Genomic DNA, 13,266 nt, shown 5'->3' on the forward strand with positions numbered 1-13,266 from the left:
ACATTCCAAGATGTCTGGTTCTAGATGAGTGATCACACCATCGTGATCATCTGGGTTGTGAAGATCCTTTTGTACAGTTCTTCTGTGTATTCTTGCCATCTCTTCTTAATATCTTCTGCTTCTGTTAGGTCCATCCCATTTCTGTCCTTTATCGAGCCCATCTTTGCATGAAATGTTCCCTTGGTATCTCCAATTTTCTTGAAGAGATCTCTAGTCTTTCCCATTCTGTTGTTTTCCTCTATTTCTTTGCACTGATTGCTGAAGAAGGCTTTCTTATCTCTTCTTTCTATTCTTCGGAACTCTGCTTTCAGATGCTTATATCAGTGGCATTAAAACTCTAAAAATAGTGATTCTTATATTTATATCTTTGATTTTCAGTGTCAGAGTAATCTGGATTCCTGCTCTCCCTCCCTGCACAATGTTGCTTAGACCCTACTGGCAGGGTTTCTTATTCCAAGAGCCATTGACAGAACTACTGCCAGAAGTTTACTGGACCTGAACAAGAAAATCAGTGGGTGTGGATGGAAGAAAACTTATGCTTGAATGACAAGCAAACATCAGAAGAATTAATTTTACAAGCTCACCTTTGAGATCAGATAAAGGCAGCTTGCCTTTATTCACTTTTTATCAGCTTAATAAATAACTCTTAGGAACACTGACAGTCATCTTTAATGGGCAGAAACAAAGAAGCCTCATTAACAGTTAAATTTAAACTATCCACTAATCTTAGTTTACTGTTTCTTTCATGATGATCTTTTGGTAAATGAGTCTTTAAAAAAGTACTTTGATGATGTATGTAAACAAGCCAGAAATTCTCAAGACTGAGGTCTAATGAAAAGAAATAAACAGGGTTTACAAAATAATTCAGATCACTGAATAGAGGCAGTGTTTGGGGTGTAAATACAGATTTCTACAAACAAGAATATTCATATAAGGATGGCTATAGAGACTGGAAGTGGAAAAACCATCCTCTGGATTCAGAAATGTCCCCTAGTCATTTGCAAAGTAATTCAGTCCATAGGTTATGAGGGGCTTCCTAGGTGGCACTCGTGGTAAAGAACCCAGCCATGCAGGAGACACAAGAGATGGAGGTTCAATCCCTGGATTAGAAGATCCCCTGGAGGAGGAAATGGCAACTCAGCTCCAGTATTCTTACCTAGAGAATCCCACGGACAGAGGAGCCTGGTGGGCTACAGTCCATGGGGTCTTAAAGAGTCAGATACAACTGAGCGACTTAGCATGCACGCATAGGTTATGAACATTTATAGTCCAACAGATTTTTGCAAATGTTTACTGACCTCTGACTATCTGCAACGAATTGTTCTCAAAACATACTGCATCCAATCAATGCAATCAGTCATTACATTTTTACCGAGGGCTGGCCTGTGAATCATCCGGGTACTGTAGTGTTCATCAGCTGTTCTCACCTGTCTAGCCTCTGTGTATTCCCCCTTCTTCTGTTAACAACATCTGAATTTTCCCATTGGATACTATGTGTTTCTATGGGATTGATCCCACTCTCACAGCTCTAGGGGTATTCAGGTGATCACGACCTGCTCAGCTGTCCTTTGGCCACAGTGATTGAATTAGAGACGAATTGGGTGATACAAGCAGGCTAATGAGACTAAATTCTGGGCTTCTGGAAAACTTGTGCAAGAAGCTTTCTTTCCACAGATTGAAAACTGTAAGGGTGTTGAGCTGAGACCCTGCCCAGAAAGACACCAACAGAGATGAAGAAGGAGACCAAGTGCTGTTAGTTTTCTTCCACTTGCCCCTAGCTCTCTCTCCTCTCCACCAGCTGACTAAATGGACTCTGTCCAGCTCTCTTCCCCTCTGGCTTCAAGATGGGAGTGTGGCCAGGAGAGCAGAGATTAGGTTATTTATTTCCCAGTCTCTTTATGTAGGATCCTCTCAGGTTGGCTATCTCTACTGAAAGCTATGGCCCTGTCCAGGGACCTGTTCCTACAGCTTAGCGGCTTCAGGTTCCAGTATCTGTACTTGCTTCACTCTTGTAGACCCAGGGATGTAACAAAGTCCCACTGTTAATTGTTACTTGCTCTGCTACTTCAATATACCTTGTGATTAAATACCCTTTTTTTCTTGCTCAATTTCATTTTCAAAGATTCAAATCTTTCCAATTTTTTAAAACATGTTTTGTACCAAAAAAGGAATCAATACTTTTCATTCCACTCTTGTTAATGTGAGTCAAAGCCTTCTGAACTGTGGTCATTTTGCTATTTTTCTTTAGAATCTCCAGAACTTTCAGTTTAGTTCAGCTCAGTTGCTCAGTCATGTCCAACTCTTTGCAACCCCATGGACTGCAGCATGCCAGGCTTCCCTGTCCATCACCAACTCCTGGAGCTTACTCAAACTCATGTCCATCGAGTTGGTGATGCCATCCAACCATCTCATCCTCTGTCGTTCCCTTCTCCTCCTGCCTTCAATCTTTCCAAGCATCAGGGTCTTTTCCAATGAGTCAGTTCTTCCCATCAGGTGGCCAAAATATTGGAGTTTCAGCTTCAGCATCAGTCCTTCCAATGAATATTCAGGAATTGATTTCCTTTAGGATGGACTGGTTGGATCTCCTTGCAGTCCAAGGGACTCACAAGAGTCTTCTCCAATACCACAGTTCAAAAGCATCAATTCTTCAGCGCTCAGCTTTCTTCACAGTCCAACTCTCACATCCATACAGGACTACTAAAAAACCCATAGCTTTGACTAGACGGACGTTTATTGGCAAAGTAATGTCTCTGCTTTTAATATGCTATCTAGGTTGGTCATAGCTTTTCTTTCAAGGAGCAAGCGTCTTTTAATTTCATGGCTGCAATCACCATCTGCAGTGATTTCGGAGCCCAAGAAAATAGTCTCTCACTGTTTCCACCGTTTCCCCATCTATTTGCCATGAAGCGATGGGACCAGATGCCATGATCTTAGTTTTTTGAATGTTGAGTTTTAAGTCAATTTTTTCACTCTCCTCTTTCACTTTCATTAAGAGGCTCCTTAGTTCTTCTTCACTTTCTGCCATAAGGGTGGTGTCATCTGCATATCTAAGGTTATTGATATTTCTTCTGACAATCTTGATTCCAGCTTGTGCTTCCTCCAGCCCAGCGTTTCTCATGATGCACTCTGCATAGAAGTTAAATAAGCAGGGTGACAATATGCAGCCTTGACATACTCCTTTGCTGAGTTGGAACCAGTCTGTTGTTCTACATCCAGTTCTAACTGTTGCTTCTCGACCTGCATACAAATTTCTCAGGGGGCAGGTAAGGTGGCCTGGTATTCCCATGTTTTTAAGAATTTTCCACAGTTTGTTGTGATCCACACAGTCAAAGGCTTTGGCGTAGTCAATAAAGCAGAAGTAGATGTTTTTCTGGAACTCTCTTGCTTTTTTGATGATCCAATGAATGTCGGCAATTTGACCTCTGGTTCCTCTGTCTTTTCTAAATCCAGCTGGAACATCTGGAATTTCATAGTTCACGTACTGTTGAAGCCTGGCTTGGAGAATTTTGAGCATTACTTTGCTAGTGTGTGAGATGAGTGCATTTTTGCGGTAGTTTTAACATTGTTTGGCATTGCCTTTCTTTGGGATTGGAATTCAAATCTTTAGAGTTAAACTTAGTGTAATCTTCTTTTGTTTCTACGGTTCATCTGATAACTTTACTTTCTGCGGGGTCCAGATCACTTTGCTTTCTGTCAGAGATGGGGTGTCAGAATCATTGACAGTGGCAGAGATAGAGAGCCGGGAGAAGAAGGAGGCTGCGGCCCTGTCCAGTGGATAAAACCTGATTGGGTGGAACCACATATTTCCTGCCAGGATCCTAACCAATCAAAGGATGTTATCTGAGTTCTGGATTCAGATGTACTTAAAGTCAGTGACACTTTTGACTTCTAAGTTGCTTGAGCCCTTTTTCCTAAAAACTGTTTGAATTGGGTTTTCTGCTGATTATAACAGGGAGTGCTAATACAATTTGTTAGATTCTTTTCATTGTATAGACTTATTCAAGACTCTGTAAAAAAAACAGGGAGGTGGCATTGGTATGGACTGAATTGGGTCTCCTCGCATTTATATGTTGAAGTTCAAACCCCAATACCTCAGAATGTGACTGCATTTGGATACAGATCTTTAAAGGGGTAGGTAGGTTAAAATGAAGTCATTACATGAGGCCCAATTCAATCTGACTGGTATCCTGATAAGAAGAGATTAGGACACATACATGCACAGAGGGAGAGTTCTGGGAGATACAGGGAGAAGACAGTCATCTCTGAGCCGAGGAGAGACCAAACTTGCCAACACTTTGCTCTGAGACTTCTAGCCTCCGGAATTGAGACAATATAAATATCTGCTGTTTAAGCCACTCAGTCTGTGGTGCTTTCTTATAGCACCCCTAGCAAACTAACACAGGCACCTGTAAACTAGAATGAGGCAGGACGTTTCTAGAGGCCAGTGGCTCTCTCCACCTCTCTGAGCCAACATGGTCTCTTAGCTAAGATATCTGTGTCCCTCTGTAAACTGGTTCCATTTACCTTTATCACTCACTGGCCAATCTTTCCATATTTTCAACCATCCAGAGGAACCTAAATTAACTGGATTGACTAACTACCATTGAGGGTTTCTCTGGTGCCTCAGTGGCAAAGAATCTGCCTGCAATCCAGGAGATGCAGGTTCTATCCCTGGATGGGGAAGATGCCCTGGAGAAGGAAATGGCAACCCGCTCCAGTATTCTTGCCTGGAGAATCCCACGGACAGAGGAGCCTGGTGGGCTGCAGTCCATGGGGTCTCAAAAGAATCAGACCTGACCTAGCAACTAAACAACAACTACCATTGATACTACTGGGATAAGACCTTTGTGGTGACCCATGTATCATCTATCCTCATCTGGTTCTGCCAGCAGCTGCCATGTGTAGGGGACAAGTACACGTTGGTTTCCCACATAGAAAGTGGTGGGAAGGTCAGTTTCAGGGAGAAAGAGAAGCTGGATATAGCTGGTATTTGACAAGTCTAGAATCTGGTCTCCTGGACTACTGGCATTAACAATTATAGGAAAACATCAATACGAACACACACTGCTTAGATTTGGCTTCAGTTTTTACTGTTATAGCCAACTCCTCATTCTGGTTGCTCACAAGACTCACTTTCTTGACTGCCAGCTTTATAAGATACCCAAGAATCCTTATTTAATAACCATGCTGCTTTGCTTGAGCTAGTTTGATGTGTTTATGACTTGAAGATTAAAAAAAAAAGACTTGATTAAAATAATTTCCAAAGAGAACAGTAATTCTGTCTGGGTAAGAGGGATCTGTTAAAGAGTAAATGAGACTTTTACAGATCCTGACAGCCTATCAACTCTGTGACTATGCCTGGGTCCCTTCGCTGCTCTATACAAGAACAGGAAACGATACTGAAGGACAGCTCCCGCCTCCTAGTCATGCTGCTGGAGAATCATAGGAAGGTATCTCATGAGGAAAAGACCCTGATGCTGAGAAAGATTAAGACAGGAGGAGAAGGGGACGACAGAGGATGAGATGGTTGGATGGCATCACTGACTCAATGGACATGAGTTTGAGCAAACTCCAGGAGTTGGTGATGGACAGGGAAGGCTGGCGTGCTGCAGTCCATGGAGTTGCAAAGAGCTAGACACATCCGAGTGACTGAACAGAACTGAACTGACCTCATGAGGCTGTCTACACCCACCTCAGACAGGAACCGTTTTCTTCTAGTTTCTGGATGCCTGAAGAAGAGAATTTTTCCCAATTTCCTGAGAGGCTATCTTTTCCCCCTTCTCCACCAGCTTCCCAGCAGCTGTCTTTACTCACTTCCTGACACCACAGGGACAGAATCAAAGGGCCGCAGACTTCAGTTTCACAATTTGTGGAGCCGACACCATGTGTCTGGCAGCGTGATCACATTTCTGTCAGTAGTCATTTCCCTCTCTGGGGAGGTCAGAAGTGCTGTATGGGGGCTGGGTGGGGAGTAGGGAAAGCTTTCGGGGCACTCAGGCTCTCAGCACCCCCTTTGCTGCCCAAGAGGCCCACCCAGTGGAAAGCACACCATTCCTTTGTATCCAGGAGCCAAGGTGTGGGAGTCTGAGAGGATGAGAGAAACTTGACCCTTTACCAAAGCCCAGTATTCTGGGACCAGCTGGTGGGGGTGGGGGTGAGCACACATGCAAAGCTATGTTTTATTTACTAGAGACAAAAAGTAAAAACCTTGGGAGACATATGCCAAGAGAGCCACAGATGAAATTTCCACCCTAGAAAGATTACTCTGGATTACTTTGAACGGAGAGTGGTTTGGAGATGGGCAGGCTGGAGAAAGGGCCAGGCTTAAAGGTTGTTGTAGGAAGCCATGCTAGAGGTGATGATGACCCCAAAGAACTGCAGTCCATGGGATTGAAGAGAGGAAGGCCCTGAGAAAAATGTAGCTATTCCAAGTGTGGCTAGGTCTGCTGTCCAATATCCCAGGAGGAGTGTGTATGCTGAAGTACATCAGTGGGGCCAGGATCCTTGGCTTTGGTATGAAAGGATGGGAGATCAAACCAGTCAATCCTGAAGGAAATCAACCCTGAGTATTCATTGGAAGGACTGATACTGAAGCTCCAATACTTTGGATACCTGATGCAAAAAGCCATCTCTTTGGAAAAGACCCTGATGCTGGGAAAGATGGAAGGCAAAGCTGAAAGGGATGACAGAGGATGAGATGGTTGAATGGCATCACTGACTCAATGGACACGAGTTTGAGCAAACTCCAGGAGACAGTGGAGAATAGGCAAGCCTGGCATGCTGCAGTCCATGGGGTTACAAAGAGTTGGACATGACTGAACGACTGAACTGAACTGATATATACAAAAAATTTTCCTAACTATATTTTTACCCCTCCCTTTCCTGCTCCCCTCCATTTTAGGGATCATCTGAATGATGAATTCTGGAGGCCAGACTTATGTCTGGTGAGGTAAAATGTATTATTGGCGTGTAAGGATTTGCTTTCTCCTCTCCAATACTTTGGCCACATGATGCGAACAGCTGACTCATTGGAAAAGTCCCTGATGCTGGGAAAGATTGAAGACAGGAGGAGAAGGTGGGTGACAGAGGATGAAATGGTTGGATGGCATCATCAACTCAATGGACCTGAGTTCGAGCAAACTCCAGGAGACAGTGAAGGATAGGGAACCCTGGTGTGCTATAGTCCACGGCGTTGCAAACACACTTAAAACAGAATAATTAAAATAGAATGTTTTCCTTCGGACATGACTGAGCAACTGTACAAAAACAACTCCTCCCTCCATTGATATTAGGTCTGACAGTGTGACTTATTTTGGTCAATAAAATGTGAGCAAAGGCTTAAATTCTGCATATATGGCTTGGTTCAGCCTTTTGCACTCCTGTTCTTTGCCATGTAAAGAGCCCTCTCCTGCCTGGGTCCTAGATAAGCACAGAGAAGCAGATCTGAACAATCTGCAGGCTGAGGGCAACCAAGCCAAAGACCCATGAGCCAGAGGCCTTTGTTTTAGAAATCACGGACCTCTGGGGGATATTTACTACACAGCATTATTGCAGTAAAAACTGACTAACACAGAAATTAGTCCTTAAAAATGTGATGCTACTGAGATGAAAACTGGAAATATAAGGGATAAACAAGTAAATAATGACAGATTAAAAAAAAAACCTAAAATAGGTGTCTTTGGTCTTGGAACTGAACCAGGAAGCAAGAAAGTATTGGATACTGGAAAAATGATGACCCATCTTATGAGGCAGTAAATATTTGGTAAAACTGTTAACCAAGATAACTTGAAGACAGAAAGTATATCTCATGAATGAATGGTTTTGGGCTGAAGAGATTTCAAGATAGACTGTTACTAGCATGAGTTGGTTGCTTCTTTTGCTAAGTCAGTTTCAAGAAGAAACTGACCTGCCTGCAAGCAGGAATGAAAGAATGAAGAGTGACTCCATAAATTTCAAAACTTGCAACTTTGAAAACAGAACTGTTTCTAATTTTCCAATAGAACAAGAAAAACTGAGAAATGTTTACAGTCACAAAGGCTTGTTGAGATGCTAATAAAGACCCAGTCTCATGACAAAGATAAAACAAAAACTCACCAGGATACTCTCTGTAAAACCTCTGAATGGATTAAGGTGGCCCCCAATAAATTCTTTCATCTGAACAAAAGAGCTCATAAGAAAGAAATGAGGAGTAGGTTCACAAATTTCATAAACTATCTGTAGTTAATTCTAGAGAGAAGGAGGCTTGAAAACGACGTGGATGTGGCTGCTGCCCATGGAGCTGACTCAGGTCACACACTCACGGAGTTTTAATAGGCTTCAAGAGAGATTTAAGTGAAAAAGCAGACTTGCCTGGATTAAAAGAGACTGTGACATTTTTTCCCCTTAAATGATACTATGGCTTTCTGAGCGATAATAAAAGATCTTTAGTTCAGTTCAGTTCAGTTCATTCGCTCAGTCGTGTCCGACTCTTGGTGACCCCATGAATCGCAGAGGCCTCCCTGATCATCATTAACTCCCGGAATTCACTCAGACTCATGTCCATCGAGTCCGTGATGCCATCCAGCCATCTCATCCTCTGTCGTCCCCTTCTCCTCCTGCCCCCAATCCCTCCCAGCATCAGAGTCTTTTCCGATGAGTCAACTCTTCGCATGAGGTGGCCAAAGTACTGGAGCTTCAGCTTTAGCATCATTCCTTCCAAAGAAATCCCAGGGCTGATCTCCTTCAGAATGGACTGGTTGGATCTCCTTGCAGTCCAAGGGACTCTCAAGAGTCTTCTCCAACAACACAGTTCAAAAACATCAGTTCTTCGGTGCTCAGCCTTCTTCACAGTCCAACTCTCACATCCATACATGACCACTGGAAAACTATAGCTTTGACTAGACGGACTTTTGTTGGCAAAGTAATGTCTCTGCTTTTCAACGTGCTATCTAGGTTGGTCATACTTTCCTTCCAAGGAGTAAGCGTCTTTTAATTTCATGGCTGCAATCACCATCTGCAGTGATTTTGGAGCCCAAAATAAAGTCTGACACTGTTTCCACTGTTTTCCCATCTATTTCCCATGAAGTGATGGGACCAGATGCCATGACCTTCGTTTTCTGAATGTTGAGCTTTAAGCCAACTTTTTCACTCTCCTCTTTCACTTTCATCAAGAGGCTTTTGTGCATGGGGATGACCCAGAAAGATGTTATGGGGAGGGGAGGTGGGAGGGGGGTTCATGTTTGGGAATGCATGTAAGAATTAAAGATTTTAAAATTTTAAAAATAAAAAAATAAAAAAATAAAAAAAGAGGCTTTTGAGTTCCTCTTCACTTTCTGCCATAAGGGTGGTGTCATCTGCATATCTGAGGTTATTGATATTTCTCCCGGCAATCTTGATTCCAGCTTGTGCTTCATCCAGCCCAGCATTTCTCATTATGTAGTCTGCATATAAGTTAAATAAGCAGGGTGACAATATACAGCCTTGACATACTCCTTTTCCTATTTGGAACCAGTCTGTTGTTCCATCTCCAGTTCTAACTGTTGTTTCCTGCCCTGCATGCAAATTTCTCAAGAGGCAGGTCAGGTGGTCTGGTTTTCCCATCTCTTTCAGAATTTACCACAGTTTATTGTGGTCCACACAGTCAAAGGCTTTGGCATAGTCAATAAAGCAGAAATAGATGTTTTTCTGGAACTCTCTTGCTTTTTCCATGATCCAGCGGATGTTGCCAATTTGATCTCTGGTTCCTCTGCCTTTTCTAAAACCAGCTTGAACATCTGGAAGTTCACAGTTCACGTATTGCTGAAGCCTGGCTTGGAGAATTTTGAGCATTACTTTACTAGCATGTGAGATGAGTGCAATTGTGCGGTAGTTTGATAATTCTTTGGCATTGCCTTTCTTTGGGATTGGAATGAAAATGGACCTTTCCAGTCCTGTGGCCACTGCTGAGTTTCCCAAATTTGCTGGCATATTGAGTGCAGCACTTTCACAGCATCATCTTTCAGGATTTGAAATAGCTCCACTGGAATTCCATCACCTCCACTAGCTTTGTTCATAGTGATGTTTTCTAAGGCCCACTTGACTTCACATTCCAGGATGTCTGGCTCTAGATGAGTGATCATACCATCGTGATTATCTTGGTTGTGAAGATTTCTTTTTGTACAGTTCTTCTGTGTATTCTTGCCATCTCTTCTTAATATCTTCTGCTTCTGTTAGGTCCATCCCATTTCTGTCCTTTATCGAGCCCATCTTTGCATGAAATGTTCCCTTGGTATCTCCAATTTTCTTGAAGAGATCTCTAGTCTTTCCCATTCTGTTGTTTTCCTCTATTTCTTTGCACTGATTGCTGAAGAAGGCTTTCTTATCTCTTCTTGCTATTCTTTGGAACTCTGCATTCAGATGCTTATATCTCCTTTTCTCCTTTTCTTTTCGCTTCTCTTCTTTTCACAGCTATTTGTAAGGCCTCCCCAGATAGCCATTTTGCTTGTTTGCATTTCTTTACCATGGGGATCGTCTTGATCCCTGTCTCCTGTATAATTTCACGAACCTCCGTCCATAGCTCATCAGGCACTCTATCTATCAGATCTAGGCCCTTAAATCTATTTCTCACTTCCACTGTATAATCATAAGGGATTTGATGTAGGTCATACCTGAATGGTCTAGCGGTTTTCCCTACTTTCTTCAATTTGAGTCTGAATTTGGTAATTAGGAGTTCATGATCTGAGCCACAGTCAGCTCCCAGTCTTGTTTTTGTTGACTGTATAGAGCTTCTCCATCTTTGGCTACAAAGAACAGAATCAATCTCATTTCAGTGTTGACCATCCAGTGATGTCCATGCATACAGTCTTCTCTTGTGTTGTTGGAAGAGGGTGTTTGCTATGACCAGTGCATTTTCTTGGCAAAACTCTATTAGTTTTTGCCCTGCTTCATTCCGTATTCCAAGGCCAAATTTGCCTGTTACTCCAGGTGTTTTTTGACTTCCTACTTTTGCATTCCAGTCCCCTATAATGAAAAGGACATCTTTTCTGGGTGTTAGTTCTAAAAGGTCTTGTAGGTCTTCATAGAACTGTTCAAATTCAGCTTCTTTATCATTACTGGTTGGGCATAGACTTGGATTACTGTGATATTGAATGGTTCACCTTGGAAACGAACAGAGATCATTCTGTCGTTTTTGAGATTGAATCCAAGTACTGCATTTCAGACTCTTTTGTTGACCATGATGGCTACTCCATTTCTTCTGAGGGATTCCTGCCCACAGTAGTAGATATAATGGTCATCTGAGTTAAATTCACCCATTCCAGTCCATTTTAGTTCGCTGATTCCTAGAATGTTGACGTTCACTCTTGCCATCTCTTGTTTGACCACTTCCAATTTGCCTTGATTCATGGACCTGACATTCCAGGTTCCTATGCAATATTGCTCTTTATATCATCGGACCTTGCTTCTATCACCAGTCACATCCACAGCTGGGTATTGATTTTGCTTTGGCTCCATCCCTTCATTCTTTCTGGAGTTATTTCTCCTCTGATCTCCAGTAGCATACTGGGCACCTACCGACCTGGGGAGTTCCTCTTTCGGTATCCTATCATTTTGCCTTTTCATACTGTTCATGGGGTTTCAAGTTAAGAATACTGAAGTGGTTTGCCATTCCCTTCTCCAGTGGACCACACTCTGTCAGACCTCTCCCCCATGACCTGACCATCTTAGGTGGCCTCACGGGCATGGCATGGCTTAGTTTCATTGAGTTAGACAAGGCTGTGGTCCCAGTGTGATTAGATTGACTAATTTTCTGTGAGTATGGTTTCAGTGTGTCTGCCCTCTGATGCCCTCTTGCAACACCTACCGTCTTACTTGGGTTTCTCTTACCTTGAATGTAGAGATAATAACAACATATCACATAGGTTCATTAATTGTGAAAAATGGACCATATTAATGTAAGATGTTACCACATAGGAGAAACATGGTGTTGAGTAAATGGGAACTCTCTGTACTAGCTCAGCAACTTTGGTGTAAATCTGAAACTATTCTCAGTTGGGCTTCCCAGATGGTGCCAATGGTAAAGAATCCGCCTGCCAATGCAGGAGATGAAAGAGATGCAGGTTCAATCCCTGGGTTGGGAAGATCCCCTGGAGGAGGGCATGGCAACCCACTCTAGTATTCTTGCCTGGAGAACTTCATGGACAGAGGAGCCTGGTGGGCTACAGTCCATAGGGCTGCAAAGAGTCAGACATGACTGAGAACACACATACTTATATTGTTGGTTAAGATTTGATTTTTTTTTTTTTAAAGACCTTAGGGTCTTCAACATTCTACAGGCAAAGTGTAGGAAGAAGAAGCTGCTCAGCTGCCAGGGAGGATACATACTTGTTCAGATATGACCAAAAAGGATGATGGAAAACTAGTCCCAGAAGGTAGAGCCAATAGCCATGAGAACAATGGGGAGAAGCATTAATTCCCAGGAAACAGAGCTGGAGCCTTATCCAGGAACAATACCCACATTCAGGTTGGGAGCTTGGCAACGTATGTCCAGTGAGATTTTAGAATTGTTACATACTGGTGACTGCTTCCTCTTCTGCAATGGGCAATCAGTTTTGGTAGTCTGTCTCTGTTCCACTATGATATGTGAAGAATTGATGCTTTTGAACTGTGTTGTTGGAGAAGACTCTTGAGAGTCCTTTGGACTGCAAGGAGAGCCAACCAGTCCATTATAAAGGAGATCAGTCCTGGGTGTTCTTTGGAAGGAATGGTGCTAAAGCTGAAACTCCAGTATTTTGGCCACCTCATGGGAAGAGTTGACTCATTAGAAAAGACTCTGATGCTGGGAGGGATTGGGGGCAGGAGGAGAAGGGGACGACAGAGGATGAGATGGCTGGATGGCATCACTGAGTCGATCGACGTGAGTTTGAGTGAACTCCAGGAGTTGGTGATGGTCAGGGAGGCCTGGCGTGCTACGATTCACGGGGTCACAAACAGTCAGATACGACTGAGTGACTGAACTGAACTGAACTGAACCCCAAATAATCTAGGATCATAGTATCCCAGAATGAATGCCCATAGAACATACCTGAACCTGACTCACAGCTCAGAGCATCACTGCCACAGCTGCTCAGCCAACCTGTAGGCAAGATGTAAAAATTTTGTTATTGCAAACTACTGAGAATTTTTTTGTACACAGCAAAAGCTGATCAGGGCTTCCCTGGTGACTCATATGGTTAAAAAACTGCCTGCAATGGAGAAGACCGGGGTTCCATCCCTTGGTCTTGGTCAGGAAGATCTGCTGGAGGAGGGAAT

This window comes from Ovis aries, chromosome 9 (assembly GCF_016772045.2).
Source record: "Ovis aries strain OAR_USU_Benz2616 breed Rambouillet chromosome 9, ARS-UI_Ramb_v3.0, whole genome shotgun sequence".
NCBI lineage: Eukaryota > Metazoa > Chordata > Mammalia > Artiodactyla > Bovidae > Ovis > Ovis aries.